We start from the raw sequence: 10,167 nt of genomic DNA on the forward strand, positions 1-10,167 counted from the left end.
GTTTATTTCTGAGTGTGCTCTCAATGGCCATTTCCTTGTTCATTCCCTGTCCATGGAACATGCCTAAGGGCCAGCTCCGTACTAGGTTCTGGGCACAAAGGTAAGTAACAGGTGGGATTGATTACTTGAGGCTTTTGGTCAGAGGGGGTGGCAGGTGTGCACAGGAGTAAAGATGCTTCCACATGGAGGAGTGTGTGCACACGGCTAGGGAGTGGGAGGAAGGATGAATCAGGTGGGTGGGGATGTGTGCGGGAGCTTCATGGAATCATAAGAGGGAGATATCCTAATGAACGTCTGAAGGCTGAGGACAGGTCAATCAGATGAGCAGAGGAAGGTCATTCCCCAGGAGTCCCTTCTCTGGGGACAACTTGAAGAAAGGGACTGAGGATGTGTGTGTGCGTGTGGCATTTTGGGGATGTGGTGACATGGGAGCATGATTAGGACAGCCTCCCATGGTGAGGCTGCTGGTGAGACTAGAGCTGGGGCAGGGGGGAGCTGGTCCTGAAGGCTTGGGGGAACCATGCTAAAGACTCAGGCTGCTTCCTGAAAACCTCTGACTCGATCCTTGGGGCTTGCATAGAAACCCTGGAGAGCCCTGAGCTGAGGCTGAGAACCCTCCATTCTGGGCTCTGCTCTGCAGTAATCAGCTTTCTGATCACACACAACCCACTTCCCTGTGCTCAGCTTTGGTTTGTGCATCTCCAGGATCGGGGTAGGGTGGGGGGAGATGAATTAGGAGAAACAGGATGGCTGGCTTGGAGTCAGACACCCTGGATTCAAATCCGATCTCTGACTTGTTTAGCTATTACTTAACGTGGGTGCCATTTCATTGGTATAGTAAGAATAGTAATGCCCAGGGGGCAGCCAAGCAAGCAGGGAACTGTGCCTCCCTCTACCTGTTACTGGACCAATTTCCCTTTCGCTGCTTTAAATATTAGGGTTCCAGTAACACGTGAAAAGTAAATTGCCAATATAACTCAGAAAACCATTGTACTAGATAATATCTAGGTTTCCTGAGGTTTTACAATTCTGTGATTTAAGATTATAAAGAGAAGTCACCTTTGATTCTTTAGTTCCCATTTATGAATTCCTGTCTGCTTCTGTTTCCTTCCCTGCTATTGGCCAACTCTCCTGGCTCTTACTGCCTCATTCCCCAGAATAGCTCCCTTTAAAAATATTTCTTTACCCTATAACTACAAGTACCATGAGAACCTTTGTCAGCCTCCTGATTAAATCACAATGATGTTAATTCCCACAAAGATGTTAAGGTCTGATAACAGCTGGATGTTTGTTTTTTTGAACTCTTAGAGGAGGTCTGGAGATGTAATACCTTCTGCCTAAAGGTATGAGTCCCTAATGGTGGATTTTCAGGCTCAGACTTGGGTAATGAGGGGGGTTTGAGGGAAGAGTAGTCTTTCAAATTTCAGCCTGTTAGCAGCCACTGCCTCAGTTGTAATTTGTCATTTTTTTTTCACCCAGGGTCCCCCATGTGCAGAGTTGAGAAGGGTCTGTGCATGATCCAGGTGTCAGCGTTTACTGTAGGGGAAGCTCTGAGTCTCAGTTAATTAAGTATCTGTTTCCAAATCCTAACTGTGGAGGGAAGTGTCAACTAATGGAATGTCCAGGAAAGTACCACTTTCCTCAGCAGACTACAGCATCAGGTCCAATGATAATTCTGGTTGTACCTACAGGGATACCTTTCTCTCGGAGACCTGAGCCAAGGATGCAGGTACAAGTGATTTATTTGTAAAGGAGGTGCTCCTGGGAGGAGGGAGTGGGGGAAGCAGACAAGGAAAGGAGAAGGAGCCCATCAAAGGTCCGATGTCAGCCTCATCCCAAAGGGTGCTCTAGTGTGTAAATTGCACCTCAGAGTTTATCCCTTCTGGAGGAAAGGGAGCTGGACCCCTGCTCCGGTCGCCCATTGTTGAGGGCCATCCTGAGGGCCGTCCTTACCCAGATAGTTCCATTCTCCATGTGAGTGAGGTGGCTCCAGCAGCTGGAGGGGAACCCACCGAGCAGACTGTCACTGTGGCTCTCGGTGGCAGAGTACACAGAAGTTGGAGTGCAGGTGCACAGCACCAGAAAGGGGGTCCAGGCCATCTGGGTGGGCACCCCATGTCCACTGTGAAGTTCTTCACTCTGTTCCCAACAGTGCAGCTGCACTGGGCTCATTCAATGTGGTTGAAGCCCTACCTGACATTTAGGTAGTGGATGGTAAGTCATCACATGCACACTTCTGGGGATGCTCAGAGATGTCAATGAGATGGTGAACAAAAGTGGAGTGTGAGCTTTACAAAGCCTGAGAAAGAAGACTGGCTCGGTCAGCTCTGGGCTGATAATTCTACTGAGTCCAAAAGAATCTCCTGGGAAAAATGTGCACTTTTCCTGTGCGGGCTCTCTCCTCCCAGCTTTGGTTGTGAACTTGAGGGTGAACAGGGACCAGCGTTGTGGGGGTCCTGGTACTGGACAATCTCTGGGGTTGAAAAGGGAATCGTGTTTAGTTCTTTGTGGCTCTGTGCCTCCTGGCAGTCAGCTTGTTTCTCTTTCATGAGCATCTATGTTCTTCAACCGCTGTCCACATTCCTCCACTTCCTCGGTAAGACTAAGAAATCAGTCTTCGATGTGATCTCTGAAACCAACCATGTGTGTCATGTAGTTCTGGACCTGTGAGGCAATATAGGGTGAGGGGCTGGCTTATCCTCTGTTTGCTGTGTGTTGTGCTAAAAGAAATAGGGTGCTGTTGCTATTGCTGTCTGGATTAGCCGTAGCGTTTCAGATTTACAAAGATCAAATTATTTTGTGTGGTTTGGGAAATGATAAACAAAGCAGTGACTCTCTCTGGAGTTTCTGGAATTATTCTTCAGGTCCTTGTGGTTTCCCCAAGACCCATTCTCTTCACAGCCATGGTTGAGTATAGTTTCCACGAGGGATTTTGTTTTTGAAGATAAACTTGCAGGTGTTTTTGTCTAACAGCTAAAAAAACTTTCTGGGGAAAACTCAAATTTAAGGGGCACCTGGGTGGCTCAGCCGGTTAAGACTCTGACTCTTGATTTCACCACAGGTCATGGTTTTGGGGTTGTGGGATTGAGCCCCAGTGTTGGCTCTCTGCCCTGCGCAAGGAGATTGTTGGAAGAAAGATTCTCTTTCTTCCTCTCCCTCTTCCCCTCCCCCGCTCACACCCTCTCTTTCTCCCTCTCTAAATAAATAAAAAATAAAATGAAACACGACTTTAAAAGTAAAAGCAAAACAACTAAAAATCAGGGTACGGCACAACACAATTAAACAGGATGAATAGCTGCGTCTTCTCTCACATACAAAGCCTGCACGCAGGAAGTCCAGGGCCGGTGTGGTGCTTCCACTGAGCTGCCTGAGACCCAGGTTGCTCCTGACTCACTCCCCTGGGGACGATAAGGCGTGGACCTCACTTCCATGCGTGTCCATGCGTGTCCATGTGTGTCGGCGCCCGAGCTCCAGCCTCCACAGCTGGCAGGTGGCTGAGCTTGGACCTGAACGCAGCACGTCTTCCTGAACCCGAAGCCAGGGCTTCTTGCGGCAGCGTAGCTCGGTTTCTGCTGTTGCACACGTCGATGGGGAAGGCCACCACGGTCACCGAAGTGGTTCTCCACCCACAGAAGAAACCAGGTGCACCCCGAAATCAAAAGCACAGGTAAGGCTTTTTTAAAAATAACAAATTTATTTCTTATTGGTGTTCAATTTGCCAACCTACAGCATAACACCCAGTGCTCATCCCGCCAAGTGCCCCCGTCAATGCCCGCCACCCAGTCACCCCCACCCCCCGCCCTCCTCCCCTTCCACCACCCCCAGTTCGTTTCCCAGAGTTAGGAGTCCTCATGTTCTGTCTCCCTTTCTGATATTTCCCACCCATTTCTTCTCCCTTCCCTTCTATCCCCTTTCACTATTATTTATATTCCCCAAATGAATGAGAACATACACTGTTTGTCCTTCTCCGACTGACTTCACTCAGCGTAATACCCTCCAGGACAGATACGGCTTTAACGTGGCTCCAGCTCCAGCTGAAGAAACGCCCACCAAGAAAGGTATCTGGAGGCTCCCCAAGGCCTTCGGAGAGCCCTACTTCTAGTGAGAAGGTTTCCTCCTTCTGATTGGTTGGAAGGGCCCCATCCGGATTGCTTGGAAGGGCCCCATCCTGATTGGTTGGAAGGGCCCCATCCTGATTGGCTAGAAGGGCCCCATCCTGATTGGTTGGAAGGGTCTCATCTGGATTGGTTGGAAGGGCCCATCGGATTGGTTGGAAGGGCCCCATCCTGATTGGTTGGAAGGGCCCCATCCTGATTGCTTGGAAGGGCCCCGTCCTGATTGGCTAGAAAGGCCCCACCTGGATTGTTTGGAAGGGCCCCATCCGGATTGGTTGGAAGGGTCTCATCCGGATTGGTTGGAAGGGCCCCGGATTGATTGGAAGGGCCCCATCCTGATTGATTGGCAGGGCCCCATCCTGATTGGCTAGAAGGGCCCCATCTGGATTGGTTGGAAGGGCCCATCGGATTGATGGGCAGGGCCCCATCCTGATTGGTTGGCGGGCCCCATCCTTTGGTTGGCAGAGCCCCATCCGGATTGGTCGACATCGGCAGGTGACTCCAGCAGCTCCCCGATGTGCCCAGTGTTTCGCGTCCCGCTTGCCGGTGGCGTCAGCTCCTGGTTCTACTCCGGGGAGCAGGTTGGTGGCAGCCGCCGACAGAAGGCGTCCCAGGGGCCACCGTTTGTGGCGGGGGCTGGTTCCCTCGGCCGGGTCTCACGGGGACCTCGAGAGCCGGGGCCCTGCGCCCCCTGGGCCCCGCGGCTGTGCTGCCCGACGCCCCGCCGGCCTGGAGCAGAGCCCGGCCGCCGCCTCCGCCGCCTCGGTCCTTCGCGGCCCCCGCGTGGCCGGGGCTTGGCCCTGGGCCGCGCTGGTCCCCGCGCGCTCGTCGCGGCAGCAGTCCCGGCAGCAGGCGCCCCGGGCGCGGGTCTCGGCGGCCTTGGGCCCTGCTGCGTCCCGCTGGGTCCCGGCCCCGCGAGGGGAGCGGGCGGCCTAGCTGGGCCCCCGAGTGCGAGTCGCCGCCCCTTTCACGGGTGAACGTGCTCACCTGGATTGGTCCCCGTCCCCCCGCCCCCCAGCATGGTGCTGTGCTTAAGTGCTGATTTTGCATAAAAAGCCTCAAACAAGCCTAGTGATCCTGTCCATGCATCTATCGCCGCGGCCTCGGGGAGCACGTGAGCTCCCGCAGCTGGGGCGGGCGGCGGGGAGCAGGCGGGCTCTCGGGCAGGCCTATTTTTATTATGAAATCATGCGGGATAAGGAAAATTTAAACCAGCCTATCTCAAAAATTAATTTAGCACGGGGTACCTTTCTTTCCAGTCTTTTTTTTTTTCTTTATGCACAGGATTAAGAACAAATCTCATTAGGCATCTTGTACACACAATTTTAGATCATTCCATGCCTTATTACGATTGCAGAGTATTGTCTGTATCACAGTTTCCCCATGCTCTTACGTTATTGTTATGACCATTTAAAATGGTGCCAACATCTGATTAGATACAATAATTTATTTTATTAATTGCCCATATTGGACACGTGGATCGTTCTTATACGTTTGGGCTTATTTCTCCAAGAGAAATTCCCAGAGGTGGGATTTAGAAGGATCTCTGATATCTGTTGCCGGATTGTGTTCCAAAAACGAATGAGCTTACTTAGGATTCTCCTGGCAGGATAAGGTGCTGGTTTCACCCCACCTGCCCCAGACCAGCCTGGCAGGTGCTGGAAAGTTCAAGGACAGGGCTGGGGCGGGGGGAGTCACGCCCAGAGAGAAGGTAAAAGCTGTTCTCCACTTCTGGGGAGGGTGTCCTGGGAAGGCAGGAAACTCATGTTGAAAAAGGGGAAATTGGGGTATGGGTATAATAAAGAGACAACATGTATTGATTTTGTTAGAGGAAAGACTGTTTTTCTATTCTCTCTGTAGAAAAATAAAGTCCTTGTCTCATGGAAAGGTGAGCAAAGACAATGGAGTCAGCAATGGAGGAAATTAGGATTATAGATTTACGAGGGGCAGTCGGTTAATAGAAACTGTGGATTCAGAAATGGTTCTGGATGTTTTCCAGCGTTTAAACAGTCATAGTTTATCATTTATTTTCTCATTCTGAATATCCAGTTCTGCACCTAATTTTTTGTGTTTGCATTTTTTTAAAAGTTGGGGGTACAAAACATGCAACTTGAAATCTACCCTCCTAACAAATTTTTAAGTGTCTAGGACAGTGTTGTTAATTATGTGCAATGTTGTACAGTGTATTTGCATTTAAAAAATACCTTTTTTTTTTGAAGAGGGTCCCACAGACTGTACATTTCAGGGCCCACAAACCTGAATCTGCCCCTGTCCCCAGACCTTCTCCTACTGTGGTATATTCAAAACGACTTGCTTATCTCTATTTTCTTTTATTTCTTTTTTTTTTAATATTTTATCTATTTATTAGAGACAGAGATAGTGAGAGAGAGCATGAGTGGGGAGGAGAGGGTGAAGCAGGCTCCCTGCCAAGCAGAGGCCCAATGAGGGACTCCATCCCAGGACCCTGGGATCATGACCTGAGCTGAAGGCAGACACTTAACTGACTGAGCCACTCAGGTGCCCCCTCTATTTTCTTTTCTTCTTTCTCTGCCTCTCTTTTTAAAGATTTATTTATTTATTTTAAAGAGAGAGGGGGAGGGTCAGAGGGAGAGAGAGAACCACAAATAGACTCCCTGCTGAGTGTGGAGCTGGATGCCTGGGGCTCAATCCCAGGACTGTGAGATCATGACCTGAGCGGAAATCAAGAGTCAGATGCTTAACTGAGCCACCCAGGCGCCCCACTCTTCTTTTTAAAATAACTGTTTTATTGATATAATTCACTTATGATAAAGTTCACTCTTTAAAAATATGTACTTCAGTGGTTCTTGGCGTATTCAGAGCTGTACAATGATCACACTAATTGCAGGGCATTTTCATTACACCCAAAAGGAAACCCTGTACCTGTTAGCTGTCTCTCCCCATCTTCCTCTCCCCTCAGTCCTTGGAAACCACTAATTTCCTTACTGTCTCTGTGGATTTACCTATTTTGGACAGTTTATCTGAATACAATCATAGAGCATGTGGTTCTCTGTGACTGGCTTCTTTCACTTAGCATAGAATTGTCAAGGCTCATTATGCTGTGGCAGAGGTCAGGAAGGTCATACTTCCTTCTTTTTTAAATTATAGAATAAGAATCTGTTGTATGGAGAGACCACATTTTGTTTGCCATTCATCAGTTGGTGGATATTTGGGTTCTTTCCACCTTTTGGCTCTTACGAATAATATAGTTATAAACATTTATGTGTGAGCGTTAGTGTGGACCTCTGCTTTCATTTCTCTAGCATGGATATCTTGGAGTGCCATTGCTGGTTATGTGGTAAGTGTGTATTTAATATTTTTTTTGAGTGTGTGTATTTAATATTTTGAGGAACTGCTGGACTATTTTCCAAAGTGGCTGCTCCGTTTGACCACTTCACTTGTTCTTGTCAGCATTTGTTATGCTTTGTCTTTTTGAATTTAGCCATCTCAGTGGGAATAAAGTGGTTATCTTCCTCCATATTTCATTGGTGCTTAATGTATGTACTTCTAGCAGTTTAATTTTAACGACATTAACACATGAAGGGGCTTCCATTATACCTCGATTGTAGGGACAAGAACATACATTCACTAATTGTTCTGAATTCATATGACATAAATGAAAAATATAAGTGAATTTAAACATGTTTAAACCCTCTTTGAGTCCTTGGCTCTATTTGTTAAAACTCAAATTATATTTCTGGTTTATTTTTATAGTTTAAAAATATCCAGGCAATATGTAGACTCCTTTTTTTAAAATTTCACTACAGGACAGTCATTTTGAGTAGGGAACATTCCAACAACCACCATCCAGATTTCCAGCCCAATGTATCTTATTTTCATCAGTACCAATTTCACAGGATTGTCATAAGAATTGAGATTATCTGTATCAGATAAACAACATAGTAAGTCTTCACTAAATATTAGCTAAAAAAGACTCCAGATTGGATGTGCTGGTTGTAGGAAAAGTGGCCTCATACCAGGTCAGTTCCAAATCTTTTGTAACCAGATTATATTAACAACATTGAGATAGGAAGTATTTCCATAGACTCCCTCCCTTGGCAGGCTTGTTGCATTGGCTGGGATCTAAACATACCTAAGTAATATGAGTCCTTCATTTCTCAGACCAACTAAGTCCTCCAGATTGGAAAGTCCACAGCCATAAAATCTCTACTTGTTGCCTGGGGTCCCAATCACCTGCTAGATATTTCTTGAGGTAGAAGAATTTATGGATTTTTCTTAAGGAGTACTTTCTGCAGCCTAAGTCTGGGAACACTGCCTGTGTCTCCTAATTCTTGCTTTCTGAGGACGGTCAGCCATATTCTCTATAACTGAAACGCCCCTCCAAACTTTCCTGCAAAGGCAATTGGCCAACCCTCACCTTTAATGATACTCAAACTGTAAACATCTAACAATACCCATGTCAGAACGTGTATTACAATGAGGACAAACTAAAAAATTTTGTTGGTAGTTTTTTGAAAGTGCATGTACATACTTTTATTGCAAAAAAATCCTTGTTTTGGGATCAAATGTATAACCTTTCAAATTAAGCTTGTAAATGCTTCTAAACCAGTCATTATTTGTTGATCACATTCCATGGGCAGAGCCCTGTGCTGGCTTTACCAAGTAGGGTTAGAGAGATACACTTGTATAAAAACAATGGAACCTTGTAATTTTCACTGGCAGAAAATTATGTGTAAAAAATAATGGCCAGGCAGAAAAATATAAATGAAAGTGATTCAAATATTTACCCAACCTCTTGAGGAATGTCAAAAGGGAGAGGATAGTCTTGGTGTGGAGTAAAAGTTCTGAAAAATCCTTTTTTTTAAAAAAATATTTGATTTATTTATGATAGGCACACAGTGAGAGAGAGAGGCCGAGACACAGGCAGAGGGAGAAGCAGGCTCCATGCACCAGAAGCCCGACGTGGGATTCGATTCCGGGTCTCCAGGATCATGCCCTGGGCCAAAGGCAGGTGCTAAACTGCTGCACCACCCAGGGATCCCTGAAAACTCCTTTTGAGATATCTCTTTTACTCGTAATCTTTCTCTATATACCAGATGGTGACTCCTGAGAACCCTCTCTGTCCTTCCTCTCTCTGTACCTCCCTAAACCTTTCCTGCAAGTGCAGTGCATGCATTTTCCCCCCTTGTCCCAAGGTTTCCACAATGGGAGTCCTAAGAATCTCTCTCTCTCAGTGTTCTCTTCCTCTTCTTCACTTACCCTTTTACCTGGTCCTTCTCATAGATGCTAGTCTCCAAAGAGGACTCCAAGGGACCATGCCCTTGTGTGGCCCCTTCTTCTTGAATCAGATCTGGCTCTGTTACTGACTTATAATCAATAAAAATATTGCTGATTGCTTTTGAGGCTAGGTCAGACAAACCTTTGCAACTTCCACCTTGGTTTCTTGGAAATCTTGTTCTGAGGGGAGACAGCTACAGAGGGTTAAATAGTATTCTTCAAAAATTCATATCCACCCAGAACTTACTTAGAAATGGGGTCTATGCAGGTGTAATTTGTTAAAAATAGATGACATCTTCTGGACTTAGTTAGGGTTGGCCTTCAATCTATTGAGTGTCCTTAGGAGGGGAGAGGGCACGGAGAGACCCAGAACAGAAAACTGCATGAAGACATAGGGAGAGACTGGAGTGGTGCAGCTGTGTGTTAGGGAGTGTGCAGGTTGCTGGCATCCTTCAGAATCTAGGAAGAGGCAAGAGAGTCTTCTTTCTGAGAGCCTCCAAAAGGAACCCTGCTAACACCTGGGTTTTAGACTCTTGGCCCCCTGAACTCTGGGAAGTAAACTTCTGTTGTCTTAAGCCATCCAGTTTGTGGTAATTAGTTTTGGTGGCCCTAGGAAACTAGGACATCACCTCACCCCCTAAGACCACAGTGTCCTGAAGAAGTGCGGGGTGGCTAAGTGGAGAGAGTGGTGCCCAGCTGGTCAGCCACCCACTATGTGACCTAAGGAGTCCTCTTGAACACATGTTCCAGTTGAACCTTCTGACCCCAGCCCCAGCCAACATCTGATCACAACTGT

General features: G+C 47.2%; 1 long non-coding RNA gene across 1 annotated transcript; it reads left to right on the forward strand.

The window, feature by feature from the left end:
• Positions 1 to 1,307: 1,307 nt before the first annotated feature.
• On the forward strand, positions 1,308 to 9,491 carry LOC125753931 (uncharacterized). The gene is made up of 3 exons (XR_007406877.1): positions 1,308 to 1,343; positions 1,480 to 1,729; positions 8,986 to 9,491. It is a non-coding gene; the product is annotated as an uncharacterized LOC125753931 (long non-coding RNA).
• Positions 9,492 to 10,167: the final 676 nt, after the last annotated feature.

This window comes from Canis lupus, chromosome 28 (genome assembly GCF_003254725.2).
Source record: "Canis lupus dingo isolate Sandy chromosome 28, ASM325472v2, whole genome shotgun sequence".
Classification (NCBI taxonomy): Eukaryota; Metazoa; Chordata; class Mammalia; order Carnivora; family Canidae; genus Canis; species Canis lupus.